Below are 20147 nucleotides of genomic sequence, written 5' to 3'. Positions count from 1 at the left end.
GGAAATAACAAGGAGCTACGGCATGGGCACTTCTCTTAAACATTCATTCTGCTAGCTGAATGAAAAACCTTTAGCTCCCAGCCTCAGTAGATACTATTTTTATATCAATATTCTAAGTCATAGTACAAAACACTGCAGTAACATTATTATAAGCTGTAATATATTGGGCCATTATTGTACAATACTGCATTTTTTTGTAATAAGGAAATGAATGACATGGGCAAATAGATAATTAGTTCTGTTAAATGATGTAACACTCGTATATGAAACTGCTCTTCATAAAAAAACTGCTTCTGTTACTTTCCCTATGGTTGGTGTCTGCACTGATGTGGAAAGCTGTTAGACCTGGAGAGGTGTCGTCAGGTTTAATTTTAGAATGCAGCGCTTGTTAGCAAAGTAAAAAGTGTGCTGTATATGAAAGGCTTAAGTGTCACTAGGGAACGTGAAAAAGTACATTGCTGCACAAATGGGGAAAACAGGGCTGTACAATCAAAAGGCTAAACTCAGCAGTGACAACAAAAGGGACAAGTTCATGAAAAAATCATGGGTCTTTTACCATGCAATTCATGGGTTATTTATGCTGAAAAACTGCAGACCTCAGGGTTTTTTCTTTCTTTCTATTGTTTTAGCATAAATTGTATATTATTGATGTTTAAATTGTAACAGATCTATTTTCTTTCCCTTACAGAAAGAATCGCCTCTTTTTTACTTACACATGATGGACTAAGATAATGGAAAAATGGCTAAGATGGGGTGCAGACATAAAAATTTGACAACATCACTTTTAAACCACTGGGTGTGTGCCCTTGAGAAAGGTAATGACATAGTCATAACTCCCACACTGATGGAAGTGAATATAAATTCAGATTGAGGGCCAAATTCTCCCTGTGCTCAAGCCCCTTTATTCCTCACAGAAAGCAATTAAATCTGCCCAATTGAGAATTCCCACATCTGGTATAGCTGGCCTGTGATCCACAGACCCCCATCCAATGGTGACATCATGGTACCTGAGACCAAGAGAGGCAGGAAGCGAGCATGGCAGGAGTATGGTGCACAATGGCAATTTCTAACTGAGGTAGGGTCCTTGTGAGACTGTTGCCAGCTGACACAATAGAACCCTCCCAGGCTGCTCTAATTTATGCTGGGGCCATTCCAGATCAGACCAGAAGATCTGAGCTGTAACCATTTCATCTCCTACACTCACCTATTTTGCACCAAGATGAATTTGGCATTGAAGGGAGTCTGGGCTATGGGTTTCTGAAAGTTGTTAAAGTTTTATTTCCAAAATTATTAGCTGGGAAGAAGAGATAGGACACATGGAAGTGAGGTTTAAAATAGTTTGTTGCACAGAAAATGTGTTTAAAAGCAGATAAACAAGCTATAATTCCTTCCTCCCACCTTCTGTCTTGTCTGTTTAGATTGTAAGCTCTTCATGGCAGGGTTTGGCTCTCTTCCTCTGTGTTTGTATGGCTGCTAGCACCAATGATATCCTGATGTTGCATGTGGCCTAAAGTCACTACTGTAATGCAAATAAATAACAGCTAAAAGGAGATTGGAAGTGAACTATCTCTCAACTCAGCCAAAAGGGAGCTTTTAGGACCTCTTTTATTCTATGTAGTATTCTGTGGAAGGACTATCATTTGGGTGATGCTCAGTTGATTGTTGTAGCTTAATCATCATTACACCCATTTCCATAACACACTGAGCTTCTTAAATTGACATGCACACAGAAACAAAATTCCTTTCTTTCCCAGGACAACACAAATTCTGATATACATTCCCTTTGCTATTAAGGCCGGTCAGGTTATCATTGGCTTTAAATGACCCTCCCACAAACCATTATATGTCTTGCTTACAACCAAGTAGATCCCAGATAAAGGGATGAAATTCTCTCTGCCTTGGCTACACTCACACTTACAGCGCTGCAACTGGGGTGTGAAAAAACACCCCCCTGAGCGCTGCAAGATACAGCACTGTAAAATGTCAATGTAATCAGGGCAGCAGCGCTGGGAGCTGCACGCTACACCCGTAAGGGATGTGGTTTACATGCAGCGCTGGGAGAGCTCTCTCCCAGCGCTGCCGCTCTGACTACACTCACACTTCAAAGCGCTGCTGCTGCAGCGCTCCTGCAGCGCTGCCGCGGCAGCGCTTTGAAATTCCAAATGTCGCCATACCCTTGAAAACATCAAATAAAATCCAAGGACCAAACTGAAGTACTTTTACTCACATTGAAAAATATCTGACATCATTAAAAGTTCCATTGACATCATTTGTCAAGTAAGATGTTACCAAATAGATTAGATTGGAAATTCCTAATTAGAAAAAGTTCTCAGAGAGAAATTATTTCTAACTTGATCCATGAACCCAAATCCCCACTGGATCCTAGAAGCCAGAGGCAATCACATCAGTATCCACAGGAATGGGATTTGGAATGTAAGCATTTGAGCCACATAGCAAACACTCACTACAAAGAGTGCTCAATGAATAGGTAGAGGAAGCATTTCTAGAAATAAGTCTTCATGCCCATTCAATCACTTGCTTTTCTGAAATGTCCAGTAACAGCATGTGATTTTTGTGATATGGACCACTGTTCTCTGGACTAGTCTACAGCCAGAAATGCACTGAAGAGCCATTACACAGTAATGATTTTTGCTTTCTCCTGAGCCATATTGGGTTTACTCCTGTAACTTAGGGGCACAAAGCCCTGCACCATGTTACCAATACCACAAGCCCTCTAATTATCCCCACACAGTTCTCCGTGATTGAACCACTGAGATAAACTATTCTTATTATTGACTCCTAGAAAGTTATTTCCAGCAGGATTTTAGGGACTGAGATGTGATACTCCCTGGAGGAGAGTTGAGGGGCTATAAAGAGATGAAAGGCAGCAAGGACCCGAACAGATTCTTAATTATATATATATGCAAAGACTTCCTCATATTATTGCCTCATTAGAACAAGGCACCCTCCCGAGGTGGGCAAATTTTTGTTTGACAAATATTTGATTAAAAATGCAGTTTTGACCGATCTGAAACATGTCACAAATTTGATATGAATGGTTTTGGCCATTCACAAAATGGGCAGAAGATGGTGATGGTGAGACAGTTGTTAGGGCACTCACCTGAGATATGGGAAATCCAGGTTCAAATCACCACTCTGGAAGAGACCATTTCAGATTCAGTTTCACCTGAATCATATTTATTTTCAAATTTTTGGAACATCTACTGAACTGAAAAAACAGTTATTTGCCAGTCTGTAGCACCCTTTGCCCATGTATGTATGAGGAGGAGAGAGGTCAAAGGCAGGGCTGGGGAGATGCTTGTCCACAGTATTATCGTCCACAGAAACAAATTCTGGGGTAGTGCTCACTGCGAGAATCCCAGAGCTATTATAAAAGCCATAGTGGCCAGGAAGGCCCAGAAAGCATTGCAGAAGTACAGGACCGCCCATCTAGATCTGGTTTCTACAGGTATTCAATGATCCCTGAGTTTAGGTGGCCAAACACTTACCTGCTCTGGGGTGGGTAAATCTTGCTTCTGACAGAACAGCAGAGGGGAGATTTTGCAAGTGAGGACTCTGAGCTCCCAGTCCCTTGGTGGGCATTTTGCACGCATGGGATGATCTTGGTTTAAGGATTTAATTTAGACCAAATAAATTAGCTATTGTATGTTAATTAATAATAACAAGAGCTTATTGAATACCCCATTCAGATAATTTATTTTCTGTATGCTAGGCTTAATTCCTAAGAAACATGAACGAGAAATGCTAAACTACATTCTCTTTAAATATTTTGATTTGTGCTTTGCTGTGCAGAAAGCTTTTAGCCAGACAGCTGATAAGATGGTGAAGAATGAAATCAAAAGAGAAGTACTAATTAAGAATAGACTGCTAAATAATATCTATTTTTATTTACAACAAATATGAAGGGCTTTCTCAGAGAAAACAGATTTTTTTAAAGCCCTATCCAAGATAAAGGTCAAATAAAATTAAAATTCCCACCTCATCTGAGGAAAGGGAGCTTGTTTTTTATACAGGAACTCTGTTACTCAGAGGAATGAAGAACATAACATCTGCTTCTCCACTTTTCATCCCATGCTCAGCTAAGGTATAGCACCTGAAAATGAAAACTCTTAAGAATGTATTAATGAGAAGAACTGTTCAAAATTTTCCAAATATCTCATTTTTACTTCCCAAAATAGGAAAAATTACAATTAAATAATATGTGTGAATTTCATCTTTCCTCCCACTTCCAGCTCCCCACCTCATTTTCTGATCAACTGTCGGGCTGACAAAGTATTTCTAATGCTATTTCAAATTATGATTAATAAAGTAGGAAAAATTGAAATGTAAAAATACTAATAATGTGAATTAAATTTCACCCAAGGCATATTAAAGGAAATGATGCAGCCCTTGTAGAACATCTTTTTTTTTTTTTTTATCAGATGGGATCCATGTGTTTGTGCATCACTGAAATCCCACTTGCATAATTTGCTGTCTTTCCTTCCTCTGTTTGAATTGAGTGTGATGATGGGAGAGAAAGAAAATTGATTGCTTCACAGAGCTATTCATTCATACATGTAACAGTGTAACAAAACCCATGCTCTGCACATAAGGTTAAGAGTGTCTGTGCACTGGTTTTTATCCAGCAATCTTATCTGATTTTTCAAGAAAAAATGAACAGACAGATAATGGAGGTATACAGCCTACCTCAGAGATACTGTCACTGAGCTAAGTACAGATTAGCATTGCAGCTCACTTGCCATACAAGTGAGCCATGTTGCAAATTCAACCTGCTTGAGTTTTGATCAGATTGCCATTATGGCAATATGTTTTGCCACTGCTGAGAGTCTGCCCAACAAATGTGTTAGGACAAATGTACACAGCAGACTTACAAAATATTATTCTCTCAAAGAAGATAATATGCATTGTTGGACAACTATTTTTTTGTAGTATCATCATCCTAAAGGGTCAATGAATAAATTTTTTGCGTAGAATTCGACATCTTTTCATTCTGTGTTTGTACGATGGAACACATGGTTCATGACTGGGATCACTAGACTCTAGTTCAATACAAATACATAAACTAATAAAATAATATTTGGTTTCCTTTTGCAAGATTTAAAATTTAACTTTTCTGGGATATTTCTTATCCATTTGCAAACTCCATTTATAATCCCTTTTATATTTTCAGTGGTTCATTAATCTACTTTTTCCCCAGTGATGAAAATAACAGTAATTAAACCTAGCAGCCTGACACTTTGAAGCCTATGGGAACAAATGTGTGTGGATGTATGCCATGGAAGGAAAAAATAGCAAGAAGGTAATATAGAATCTTCAAAATGTAGGACCAGAAGGGACCTTGAGTCCAGCCCTGGGCATTGAGACAGGACCAACTATACCTAAGAACATCTCTGGCAGATGTTTGTCCAACCTATTCTTAACCTCCATTACCCAATGATGGGGATTCCACAACCTCCCTTGGAAGTCTATGTGACAAAGTGGGAATGTTCTAAAATATTTTTATGAAGCCTCTATGTGCCTCAGTTTCCCTCTGCACTTTGCATTGCTTAAAAATGTTTAAGTCTCCTGTTAAAACAGCACAGAAGGCATGAGGTATGGTTGTCACCTGTCTATCTGGAAGGAATGAATAGAGTTATTAAACAAGTGGCTGAAACTGACCCCGAATCAACAGCCATCCAGAAAGGCATAGATGCCCAGTGACTGAACCATTAACACCTAACTGCAGAAAACCCCAGGAAGAAAGACACAGGAGAGAGAAAGCGCAAGAGATAGAGTCCTTCACAGAGTGGCTGGTTCATCATGGCCCTGGTTTGACCAGGGTGGACTATGACTTAACTTCTGGTTCTCTGCGCTAACCTAAGGACTTTCAGATTGTGTGTAACAAATGGTTACTGCGTTTTGCAAATGCTGCCCATGTCACTGTAAATACTCACTTAGAACATTGTGCCCTGAAGAAGTGCAGCATGAGCCTCCCACAGGACTCTGGCCTGGCTGGATTTGCTGCAGGGAACCACAGAGACAGACAGATATAGCTGCTGCCAAAGGCTGTGCCTCAGAGTCTTGGAGGCCATGGGCCTGTCCCTGTGAAACTGTGTGAGTTCTTGGGGCCAAACACATTATAGGGGCCACTTCTAGGAGACTGGTTACACACTGGGGCATAGCCAGATCCTGTAACTCCATGACAGCCCTTTCCAATGCTTAGCTATCCTTATAGTTAGAAAGGTTTTTTCCTAATAGCTAGCCTCAATCTTCCTCACTGCAGATTAAATCAATTACATCTTGTCCTACCTTCAGCATACATGGAGAACAATTAATCACAGTTCTCTTTACAACAGCCCTTAACGTAGTTGAAGACTTATCAGGTCACTCCTCAGTCTTCTTTTCTCAAGACTCAACACGCCCATTTTTTTTTAGCTTTTCCTTATAGGTTTTCTAAATGATTTATAATTTTTGCTGCCCTCCTCTGGACACTTCAGTTTTCCCACATCTTTTTTAATGTCTGGTATCCAGAACTGGACATAGCACTCCAGCAGAGGCCTTATCAGTGCTGAATAGAGTAGAACTACTACTCATGTCTTGCCTAGAACACTTCTACAATGCATTCTAGAATGTTTGCTTTTTTCCCAACAATATTACATTGACTTATATTTAATTTGTGATCCACTATAACCTCCAGATTCTTTTCAGCAATAATACCTGCTACTCAGTTACTCCCCATTTTTGTAGTTGTGCATTATAAACAAACTCTTCACTCTATTACCGAAGGTATCAATGAAAATATTGACTAGTACCAAACCCAGGACAGACCTTTGCAGGAAGGCACTAGAAACATCCCCCTGGTTTGACAGCTAACCATTGATAACTGCTCTTTGAATACAGCCTTTCAATCAGTTTTATACCCATATACAGTATTTAAGTCTAGAGCACATTTCCCTAGTTTGCTTATGAGAATGTCACATGGGACTGTGGTGAAAAGCCTTCTTAAAATCAAGATATATTGTATCCCTCCATCCAATATTTTACTTTCAAACACTTTAGCAATTGATATGAATACTGAGGAGAGGAAAAAGATGCAAAATTATTTTAAAGTCCTTAACAAATTTCCTTTTCAAAGTGACCTTGATTATAGATCTCCCATAAAGTGATCCTCACACATAATCCACTGGCTCTCTCTGTCTGAGATTAAAATGGAACATTCCATTATTCTGTTTGCAGTGCTAACAAAAGCTGGTTCAGATTGAAAAACATTGTCAAGCAGGGTAATTTGCATGTATGCATTTTTGTCCTTTCACTGAACAATAATCAAAGGAGCAATTCAGTGCTTGGGCCAACTGCAGTAAAGAGAGAGAAAACAGTAGATTATTTGTGTGATAGGTTTTGTTGTCATAGAAAAGTTACTGACAGAGCTTGGGAATTTAGTTCTAAGATTTCTCTCTCAATGTTATCAAATTATTAATAATATTTACTATTTGTAGTGTGGAAATGCCAGAGGTCTTATCCCTATTGTTAGGGCCCTACCAAATTCATGGGAATGAAAAATGCCTCACGGACCATGAAATCTGATCTCTCCATTGTGAAATCTGGTCTTTTGTGTGCTTTTACCCTATACTATACTGATTTCACAGGGAAGACAAGAGTTACTCAAGTTGGGGGTCCTGACACAAAAGGGAGTTGCAGAGGCTCACAAGGTTATTTTAGAGGGGAGTGGTCACGGTATTGCCACCTAGAGTGACCAGACAGCAAGTATGAAAAATCGGGATAGGGGTGAGGGGAAATAAGCACTTATATAAGATAAAGTCTTAAATATCCAGACTCTCGTTATGAAATCAGGACATCTAGTCACCTATTGCCACCCTTACTTCTGTGCTGCCTTCAGAGTTGAGCAGCCAGAGAGCTCTGAAGGCAGCACACCGCCAGAAGCAGCGCAGAAGTAAGCGTTTCAAGGTAGATGTAAATAATTTTATATTTCCTTAAGCACCAAACTAATTCATGGAAAAATCAGTTACCTATTTTTTGACAGTGAAAAATATGTGATATTTACACTATTGTCTCTCAGTCCTGTCAAGTATCTTCCTAGCATACAACAGCTAGATGTTGGGGTGGAGATAGGTGGCGGTGGAAGCTTGCATGATTCCTAAATAAAGGAATTGGGTTGCTCAACAACATCATTGGCTGGTACACTAGGAACATGATTGGTTGAATTCCAGACCAGAGAGGCTTTGAGCTTATATCAGCCAGTGAAATATCATACCAATATTGTGTTATAAACTACTCTTCTCTCATTAATGCTAGTGGAGTTTGCATGCCTAATGCTATTAAAGAACTATTTGGAAAACTGACAGCTGTGTAGTTCGTTTCTTAAAATGAAGTTTCAGAATATGAATGCATCTCTTTATAAACAAATTAGATTCATAGACGTTAGGGCTAAAAGGCACCATTAGTTCATCTAGTCTGAACTCCTGGATATCACAAGCCATAGAATTTCAACCAACTACTCCTGTAGGAGTTGCCCTGGTGCTAAAACTGAAGGCAAGCCAGGCTCTGATGGCATTTAATCAGATCTCTCTTAGTATGTTGAAGGTGAGACTCAGAATAAAATTCAGTTCAGTTACAATAGTATAAGTATTTCAACCTCAGCAGTGCTCAAGGAGGAAATTGACAAATTTTATAACTATCTACAGAAAACAATACAAGAAGTTTCAGGACAAGACCTGTTATTTCTGATGGGAAATTTTAGTGCAAAAGTAAGATTGAACTGGAATTCCTGGCTGGAGCAATAGGTACATTTGGACTAGGTGTGAAAACAAGGAGGAAAAAGGCTACTAAATTTCTGTCTAAGCAATGACCTAGTGATAATGAACTTGCTATTTCAACAAAGAAAGCTGCAGAGGAAGTGGTTTGGATATCACCTAATGGGCAAACAAAGAACACAACAGACTTTGTATTTGTGAATTTCAGATGGAAATCAAGTATGTTGTTGTACAGATCATTTGTGGCTGATATCAGATCAGATCATAAAGTAATGATAGCATCAATGAGGTTGAGGCCAAAAGTAATTGAAAAAATGACAAGACCTAAGATCTATGACATGCACGGATTGAAAGAGCATCCCAGCACAAATGAGAGAGAGCAAATGCCAGAATTCTTAGGAGTAGTAAAGATTTTGATAGAAAGTTTGAAAAAGAAAAAAGCACTGGGAAGTGACAACATAACCTCGGAGCTGCTGCAAGAAGTGAGGAACACATGGTAAGTGATGAACAAGCTATCCAACAAGATTTACAGACAAGAGCAAGTGCTGAGCAAATGGGAGAAAGCAATAATAGCACTGATCTATCAAAAAGTCGAGAGAATGAGTACAAGATTACAGAGGAATCATCAGCTTATTCAGTGCACCAGGATAGCATTCACTGAGATGTTGTAGAGTAGAACAAAAAGGCATATGGAAGAAGAGTTTGCAGAGGAACAGGATGGATTTAGATCAGGACCAAGTACAATAGATCAGTTACTTGTGATAGACAGATATAAGAGAAGAACACAACCAAACCCTTTACAAATTTTTAGACTTCAAACAGGCTTTTGATAGCAATTTGCAGAAAGGGTATGACAAGTTATTAGACTATATGGCATCCACAAAAAATGATCAAGTTGATAGAAAAAATCTACAGCAAGTTGATGAGTGTGGTGAGAGTAGGCAAGAAATTGATAGAAAGGTTCAGGATGACTGTAGGAGTGGAACAGGGATGCACGCTATCTCTGGATTTGTTCAATTTGGTACTGGAAGGAACAGTGACTGTAGCACTGAGACCTGAAATGGGAGGAGTCATGTTGAGATGGTAGGACAGAGCATAACCTTAGATTCACAGATGATACTGACCTCGCATCACAGACCAAGGAGGATTTACAGGGAATAACTGACAAGATAGACAAGGAAAACAGAAAATTCGGATTGAAGATGGAAAAGCTAAAAAATAGGGCAATTGGAAGACAGACAGAGGTAACCATCAAAATTGGAGACAAAGAACTAGAACAAGTGTAAAACCCTTGTGAACCTTGGAAGATTGGTAATGAACAATGGGACTTGTGAATATGACCTAAAAAAAACTAGAATCAGACTAGCTGCTGTATTTGGAAAACTCTGCAAGGTCTGGAAGACTACAAATATTTCAGTAACAATAAAAATCAGTGTATATGGGGTAACTGCCATGCTGAAATTGCTGTACAGGTCAGAATGTTGGAGTATGAATAAAAAACAATGAATGAAAGATTTTGACTGCAGAACTGAACTGGATGAGGGGAATACCGAGAATTTCAAGACTGAAGAAAATAAACAAGATAAGAAAATAGCTAGGGCAAGAAACAAAGCTATTACAGCAAATTCAAGAAAGACAACTGCAATGGTCTGGACACTCCAGGAATGGATCTGGAAAGGATACCATATATGGCAACACATACCAGAGCGCAAGGAACAAGAAATAGAGAAAGACTGAGGATGTGCTGGATAAACACACTGAAGAATGACACGAAAAAATAAGATGAATGAAACCAGGAAGCTAGTATAAGATAGAAAGGGGTAGAAAGACTTCTCTTGGACCCATCATCACTGTTGAACTGATGGAGAGAATCAAGGAAGACAACTCCTGTAATGATCCCAACAACTTGTGTCGCATTAAAGCATATCGTCCACAAAGGCTTCCAGTCTTGATATGAAGACTTCAAGAGATGGAGAATCCACCTCCTACTGTGGTAGTTTGCTCCAGTGGTTAATTACCCTGACTATTAAAGATGTGTGCCTTATTTCTTATTTGAATTAGAAATTAGAATTAGTCTTTAATTAGAATTAGGTTTTAATTTCCAACCATTGAAAGATCAAAACATCATTTTACCACCCCTTGGGTGGCAGACAATTTAAAATGCAAATACTATTATTAGCCATTAAGCAAGGCCTCTGCTGAGGGTGAGGAATTCATATACTTACTGCTGATGATGACTTTATACAATAGTATAGAAACATTTTGCTTGGAAATTCCCTCTTGCTAAAACAGGGTCCATGTATAAAACTCTCAGTCCTGTCAAAGCCACTTTGCAATGTTTATAAAGGGGCTGGTACCCAACAACTCTCCAGTCGTCTCCAAGGGTAGTTTATATGATTGCCTCCTGCAAAGTTGTTCTGAACAGACTCTGATATCATCTTGAATTATATCACCATAGGAATTAGGAAACAAAGCCTTTTGGAAATAATGTTGCCATGTCAGGTAGTCCAGATTGGTTGATCTAGTGACAATCCTTTTGGATGTATTCTTCCTGGCCAATAATGATGACAGTGTTAGGTATCCAATGCACTCATAGGACATGTATTAAGAAGGGAAGTCAGATTTCCCACTATTCTTTCACCATCTACTAGCTGGGATCACGTTCTGAGAGGACTGGAAAGGGAAAATGTAAGTTCCCTTGGGAAAATAATCCTCCAACTAATAAACCTGGGCACATTGAACAATACTGCTTGTTGGGAGGCAACATAGTTTAATGGATAGGGCACTGGACTGGAGGCCAGGAAAACTGGGTTTTGCTGGCATCATGCCCACTTATCAGCTATGTGACTTTACACAAGTCACTTCCCTTCTCTGTGGCTCTGTCTCCCCTACCGTTCTTTGTCTGTCTTGTCTATTTAGAATGTGTCTTTTTAGGAGTTTGTATAGTGCCCTGAACAATGGAACCTAGATCTATATCATCAGATGCTACCATAATACAAATAAATAACAATTGAGAGGGAGACATTTGATTTTGCCTTAGAGTCAGGGTGCAGAAATGTCTTTCTCTCAAGTCACCTCTCTCTCTGGGCTTCAGTTTTCCCAGGGATATAATACTGACCTCCTTTGAAATCTATGGATGAAAAGTGTTATAGAAGCCCCAGACCCCGGTTGAGAACTACTGGCCTAAATTCCCTCAGACCTTCATACACCCCTTTACCAACATGTCTAATTTGCTCTTACCCTCCAACATTGTACAGGTTTCTGGCTTTGTCATTTTGGTTTTAAAATCACAGTCACAGAGAAATGTTTATCTAGCTCCCCACATAAAAGCCTAATGAAAATGTGAAGTCTAAAGGTACAACAGTAAAGAATGTCTTATAAAGGAAATCCTTAAATGGTGCAGATTGCTCTGTACAAAGCAGTAATGCTGGAAATGTGAATGCGTCCATGTTTTCAGAAACCTAGACAAGGTAAAATCTCTGCATGTTACCAAATATTTCTCTCAAAGGTGTAGCTGTTTTTCAGTAAAGACACAAAGAAGGTCCTCCGTGTATATTTGGTTTGTTTATACCTTTAGCATGTTGCAAGATGGTCCTTTGCATATTTCACCAGAGTATGAATCCAGACAATTGAGATTATGCAACAATGTACTTCACAACATAAAAGCTGTTCTGAAATATTATTTCTACTGCAGAACGTCAGATTGTCAAGCAAATTCCAAATACAAAATGGAGGTGGGAGAGTAAAATGGGGCTACTATTTTTTAAAAGCTTCTGGGAAATGGGGGAAAGACCACTGCTAGTCTGCATCATCCATCACCACCTTAGTGATAGAGTAGAAGTACTGAAAACCTAACACAGTATGCAGGCAGAGTTTTGATTCACATCACATGGGAGGTATTGCATTTTGGCTAAAATGGCCATTTGAATATGCTGTAATGTGGCAGCTATAAGCAGACAGTAACACTGACAAGCCACAGGTGCATGCTGACAAGCTTTTAGGTTAAATTGTACACTGTTCCAGTTGCCCATATGGGAGCCACATGTGTCCAAGGATAGAATATGGTGTTTAAACATGGACCATTTTATCAAAACTTCTTAGAGTTCTGACTTTTATATTGTATTTCCTTCCTATCTCTACAGACTGTGGAAGGGTTTTGTGTGCAAACAGGATCTTTCTCCTTTATAGCCATTCCTCTCTTGCAGCCATTCAGTGCTACACTGAATATATACACTGAGCATATATGGCACATAATCAGAACTGGGTAAATGGCAAAAAAATGATCCACAAAGCTGTTGACAACTTGTGGGTTAGAATTTCTCTGTGACTGTGTCCACAGGCCATTCTGTGCACTTTTCATAAGTGTTCCCATAAACACTTGAAGAGATGAGTGTTTGCAGAAAGCAAATTTCCAGCCCGTGGCCAAATTTCAATTAATCACAAAACCATAACTGTGGAGGGGAAAATCCAGACCCCAGCAACTGGCCTGAGTTTCTGGTCAGGACCTTGAGAAAATGGTCAGTAGATGGGAGAAATGATCTCCTTTAGATTCTGGAAATGATCTACTGAGGCTACCTCAGATCCACCACTGAAGTTACTTACAGGGGAATACATACACCCTAGCCCTGCAGAAGAGAGATGGAAGGATCTTCCCATCCCCAGTACCTCCCTACATGGATTGTGGTTCTACACAGCATGTGGCTACATGGGGGTATGCCCCCTGTATAGTCTCCCATTGCAGGCCAACCAATTAGACAACAGAAAAGAAATCTTATGACTTAGGGCATCCAATCACAATTCTCAGATATCAAATGCTCAAAGGAATAGTCACAGCAAATAGTTTGAGAGCAGCCAGGGGCTGAAATTTGTTCACAAAAAATATTTAGACAATTGTCATTAGTGAACAAGGCCCCAATGAGCTCCACATAGGTGCATCAACCGCAGTGGAGCTCCACGAGGCTCAAGGGTCCATCTGCACAAAGCAGGATCAGGATCCAAATTTACAGAGTCAATCTCTAGCACTTCCATGATAATGAGTCATCATGTCATAGACACCAGCGTATGGAGACATCACTAAATAGATAAGGCTGGAGACAGATGCTCATTATAAAGGATAGAGCTGCATTTAACCATGGCAGATGGATAAGAAATTAGCAGAGTAGGTCTAGCCCACTAGTCTTTATTTATTTACGTACCTTTCTTTTGCATGCATGCTATGTTTGTTCCATAAAAAAAAACCTGATATGTTTTCAATAACATAAAGATCCTCTGTTTATTCAAACATATCTGGATAATTAATAATGATGGTGTGACAAATTGGGAAATATATAAATAGTTTTTTATGGGCATGTTGCATGCCCCTTGGGTTTTGCTTATGAAAGGTTACTTGCTATGGAGTTAGATCACAAGGAATTTCTAATTCGGCACTCCATAACTAGAGACTCAAAAAGTCAATAGCAGATGAAGCTCCACTCAAGGTCCAGGTTAGTCAGCAAATCATTCTATTCCACTTCACTTCTCCTGGCACAAGAGTGCATTGGGGAATCATGCATTTTGAAGTAAACTTGTTAATTTCTTTGCCAGATACAGCAATACTAGCCAAGAAAAGAACTAGCCCAGAACTGTCTCCCCCTTATGATAATATGATTTCCAGCTCTGCCTAAGAGGCAGAACCCTACATTAGTGGTACTGCAATGTATGACCCCGAGCAGATTGGAAATGACTAGAGGTCTCTGCGAGTTAGGGTGAAGGAGTTGCCGGCACATGTGGTGTTGTCATTAATTCTACTGGTCAAGGGTAGAGTCCCTGGCAGACAGAAACAATATCTGGGTGTGAATGCATGGCTGTGTGCATGATGTCACCAGGAAGGCTTCAGCTTCCTTAACCATGTGATGATATTTTGAGAAAAAATTAGATGTCTACAAGTTGGCAGGCCATGAAAAAATACATCCTAGAATATCACAGCATCAATAATTATATTTGAGAACTCATGGAGGAATAGGAGAGATCCCAGATCACTGGAAAAGGGAGAACCTAGGCCTATCTATAAAAAGGGGAATAAGAATAACCCAGGGAATTATAGACCAGTCAGTTTAATTTCAGTACTGGGAAAGATAATGGAGCAAATAATCAATCAATTTGTAAGCACCTAGAAGAAGATAAAGTAATAAGTAACAATCAACATGGATTTGTCAAGAACAAATGCTGTCAAATCAACCTAACATTATTATTTGACAGCATAACAAGCCCTGTGGATGAGGGGAAGCAGTCGATGGGATAGATCTCTACTTTAGTAAGGGTTTTCATACTGTCTCACATGAGTTTCTCATAAACAAACTAGAGAAATATACCCTAAATGAACAGACTATAAGGTGGGTGTACAACTGGTTGGAAAACTATATTCAGAGAGTAGTTATCAATGGCTCACAATCAAGTTGGAAGGACATATCAAGTGGGGGTCACTCAGGAATCTGTCCTGGGTCAAGTTCTATTCAGTATCTTCATAAATGATTTGGATAATGACAAAGAGTAGACTTATAAAGTTTACAGACAACAACAAGCTGGGGGAGGAGTTGCGAACACGTTGGAGGACATCTACCACCCTGGACCCTTTAAATCATCCCTGAAGCCCTGGGGTAGCGGTGGCGGGGCTACAGTGGCTATTTAAAGGATCCAAGGCTCTGGCTGCCGCTACTGCAGCAGAGCCCCAGTCCCTTTAAAGCTCCGCCAGAGGCTGAGGCCTCAGGGTAGCGGCAGCAGCCGGAAGCCCCCTCCGATGGCAATTTAAAGTGCCCAGGGCTCCACTGCAGTAGTGGCAGCTCATAGACACATAGACTCATAGGTCAGAAGGGACCAATATGATCATCTAGTCTGACCTCCTGCACAAGGCAGGCCACAGAACCCTACCCATCCACTTTTATACAACCCCTAATCCAGGACTGAGTTATTGAAATCCTCAAAACTGGTTTGAAGACCTCAAACTGCAGAGAATCCACCAGCAAGCGACCCATGCCCCACGCTGCAGAGGAAGGCGAAAAACCTCCAGGGCCCCTGCCAATCCGCCCTGGAGGAAAATTCCTTCCCGACCCCAAATATGGCGATCAGCTAAACCCTGAGCATGTGGGCAAGACTCACCAGCCAGCACCCAAGAAGGAATTCTCTGCAGTAACTCAGTTCCCATCCCATCAAACATCTCCCCGCAGACCATTGAGCAGACTTATCTGGTGATAATCCAAGATCAATTGCCCAAATTAAACTATCCTATCATAACATCCCCTCCATATACTTATCAAGCTTAGTCTTGAAGCCAGATAAGTCTTTTGCCCCCACTACTTCCCTCGGAAGGCTGTTCCAAAACTTCACTCCCCTAATGGTTAGAAACCTTCGTCTAATTTCAAGTCTAAACTTCCTAATATCCAGTTTGTACCCATTCGTCCTCGTGCCTACATTAGAACTAAACTTAAATAATTCCTCTCCCTCTCTAACGTTAACCCCCCTGATATATTTATATAGAGCAAGCATATCCCCCCTCAGCCTTCTTTTGGCCAGGCTAAACAAGCCAAGCTCTTTGAGTCTCCTTTCATAAGGCAGGTTTTCCATTCCTCGGATCATCCTAGTAGCCTGTCTCTGGACCTGCTCCAGTTTGAATTCATCCTTCTTGAACATGGGACACCAGAACTGCACACAATATTCCAGATAGGGTCTCACCAGTGCCTTTTATAACGGTACTAACACCTCCTTATCCTTGCTGGAAATACCTCGCCTAATGCATCCTAAAATCGCATTTGCTTTTTTAACAGCCATATCACATTGGCGGCTCATAGTCATCCTGCTATCGACCAATACCCCAAGGTCCTTCTCCTCCTCCGTCGCTTCCAACTGATGCGTCCCCAACGTATATCTAAAATTCTTATTATTAATCCCTAAGTGCATGACATTGCACTTTTCACTATTGTATTTCATCCTATTACTCTTACTCCAGTTTACAAGGTGGTCCAGATCTTCCTGAATAGTATCCCTGTCCTTCTCCGTGTTAGCAATACCCCCCAACTTTGTGTCATCCGCAAACTTTATTAGCACATTCCCGCTCTTTGTGCCAAGGTCAGTAATAAAAAGGTTAAATAAGATCGGTCCCAAAACTGATCCTTGAGGGACTCCACTAGTAACCTCCTTCCAGCCTGACAGTTCACCCTTTAAATCACACCCAGGGCTCCCAGCCACCTCTGCAGCTGGTAGCTCCAGGGGTAATTTAAAGGTGCCAGGCTCCCAGCTACTGCTACCACAGCCCCAGCCGCAGGCCCTGTAAATCCTGATTTAAAGTGCCGGAGGATTTAAAGACCCCTCCTCTTCCGGTAGAGGCCATGCCTCTTCTGTCTGAGGCCTCGCCCCCTCCTAAACCTCCAGAATGCCGGTAAGTCCTTTAAGTTATTTTCACCCCTGGCCCTGGTCTACACTACGAGTTTAGGTCGAATTTAGCAGCATTAGATTGATTTAACTCTGCACCCGTCCATATGACAAAGCCATTTTTGTTGACTTAAAGGGCTCTTAAAATCGATTTTTGTACTCCTCCCCGACGAGGTGATTAGCACTGAAGTCGACATTGCCGGGTTGAATTTGAGGTAATGTGGATGCAATTTGATGGTACTGGCCTCCAGGAGCTATCCCAGAGTGCTCCATTGTGACCACTCTGGACAGCCCTCTCAACTCAGATGCACTGGCCAGGTAGACAGAAAAAGCTCGGTGAACTCTGGAATTTCATTTCCTGTTTGGCCAGCATGGGAAGCTGATCAGCACAGGTGACCATGCAGATCTCATCAGCAGAAGTGACCATGGAGTCACCCAAAAACCACAGCCCTTCCAAAAACCGGCAGGCCCTCAATATAAGAGGCAAAATGCGACCTTGTACTGAAAGCACATGTTCTATGTAATGTTAACAGCTTGGTTCACCGTGAAAGAGTCTACCCATTGTTCTCTAAAATGTGTATTTTTAAAGAATACTCTCCCTTTTTTCCCTCCCACAGCCACAAATGTTTCAATGCTCCCCGTATCATCTCTGTCCCAGAGGCTAGCGCAGATAAGAAAGTGAAAAAAAACACACTTGCGATGAAATATTGTCCGAGCTCATGCAATCCTCCTGCACTGAAAGAGCTCAGCAGAATGTGTGGAGGCAAAGAATAGGAGAGTCCTAGGACAGGAGGGATGAGCAAGAGGAAAGGTGGTGGGAGCAAGAGGAGAGGTGGCAGCAACATGATAAGAGGAGGCAAGATGCAATGCTGACGCTACTGGAGGATCAAACTGATATCCTCCCATGTGTGGCTGAGCTGCAGGAAAGGCAGCAGGAGCACAGACCGCCGCTGCTGCCCCTGTGTAACTGAATGCGGGGAGGGGGGACCTCTGGGCAGCCAACCATTCCATACCAGAGGACTGCTCAAGCAGGGGCGGCTCTAGACATGTCACCATCCCAAGCACGGTGGCATGCCGCGGGGGGCGCTCTGCTTGTTGCCGGTCCTGCGGCCCCGGTGGACCTCCCACATGCATGCCTGCAGAAGGTCCGCTAGTCCCTCGGCTCCATCGAAGCAGCACAGGACCAGCGGACCTTCCACAGGCATGCCTGCAGGAGGTCCACCGGAGCCGCAGGACCAGCGGATCCTCCGTAGGCATGCCTGCGTGAGGTCCACTGGAGCCGCCTGCCGCCCTCCCGGGGACCACAAAAACGCCCCTGGCAGCACACTGCTCCAAGCACGCACGTGGTGTGCTGGGGCCTGGAGCCGCCCCTGTGCCCAAGCAACAGAAGGCTGGCATTCAGTAAGTTTTGAAGTGCAGTGTGGCCTTGTCCTTCCCTCCTCCACCATTCCATCTAGTGCCTCCCCCTTCCCCACCTCTCCCTGGCTACCTTGGCAGTCATCCCCCTATTTGTGTGACGAATTAATAAAGAATCCATGATTTTGAAACAATAATGATTTTATTGCCTCTGCAAGTGGTGATCAATGGGGGGAGGAGAGGTTGGTTGGCTTACAGCAAAGTAGAGTAAACCAAGGAGGCGGATTATCATCAGGGAGAAACAATCAGAACACTCACACTGTAGCCTAACCAGTCATGAAACTGGTTTTCAAAACTTCTCTGATGCACAGCATGCCCTGCTGTATACTTCTAACTACCTGGTGTCTGGCTGCACGTAATTAGCGGCCAGGCTATTTGCCTCAACATCCCACCCTGCCATAAATGTCTTCCCCTTATTCTCACAGATATTTTGGAGAACGCAGCAATCCGCAATAACAATAACACTCTGCCCTATAGTTGAACTGCTCCTTACTACTGTCCAGGGTACCTGTGTATGGCTTCATGAGCCGTGGCATTGAGGGGTAGACTGGGTCCCCAAGGGTAACTAAAAGTTATTTTCTGATCTGGGAAGTAAGTCCCTTCCTGCAGCTGTTTAAACAGACCAGAGCTCCTGAAGATGCGAGCATCATGTCCCTTTCCCAGCTATCCCATGTTGATGTCAGTGAAATGTCCCTTGTGATCCACCAGTGCTTGCAGCACTATTGAAAAGTATCCCTTTTGGTTTGTGAACTGGCTGCCAAGGTGGTCTGGTCCCAAGTAAGGGATATGTGTTCCGTCTATCGCTCCACCACAGTTAGAGAATCCCATTGCAACAAAGCCATCCACTATGATGTGCCCATTTCCCAGAGTGACTACCCTTGATAGCAGTAGCTCAGTGATTGCATTGGCTACTTGGTTCTCAGTAGGTCCCATAGTAGATTTGCCCACTCCAAATTGATTTCCAAATGACCAGTAGCTGTCTGGCGTTGCAAGCTTCCAGAAGGCTATTGCCGCTCGCTTGTGAACTGTGAGGGCTGCACTCATCTTGGTATTCTTGCACTTAAGGGCAGGGGAAAGCAGGTCACAAAGTTCCATGAAAGAGCCCTTACGCATGCAAAAGTTTCTCAGCCACTGGGAATCATCCCAGACCTGCAACACTGTGTGGTCCCACCAGTTTGTGCTTGTTTCCTGGGTCCAGAATCAGTGTTCCACGGCATGAACCTGCCCCATTACCACCATGATGTCCAAATTGCCAGGGCCCGTACTTTAAGATAAATCTGTGTCCTTGTCCTCATCATTCTTGTCATTGCGCTGCCGTCGCCTCCTCACCTGCTTTTGCAGGTTCTGGTTCTGAACATACTTCAGGATAATGTGCAAGGTGTTTACAATGCTCATAACTGCCATGGTGATCTGAGTGGGCTCCAGGCTTGCCATGGTATGGCATCTGCAGGAGAGCAGGAGAGGAAAGTTGCAGCGGAAGCAGTGACTGAAGACGGATGCCATGAGAATAGATATTTATAGATAGATGCCACAAGAATAAATACTTATAGAGAATGA

This window comes from Gopherus evgoodei, chromosome 7, assembly GCF_007399415.2.
Source record: "Gopherus evgoodei ecotype Sinaloan lineage chromosome 7, rGopEvg1_v1.p, whole genome shotgun sequence".
Lineage (NCBI taxonomy): Eukaryota > Metazoa > Chordata > Testudines > Testudinidae > Gopherus > Gopherus evgoodei.
The sequence above is the reverse complement of the archived record's forward strand: the minus strand, read 5'-3'. Positions refer to the sequence as shown.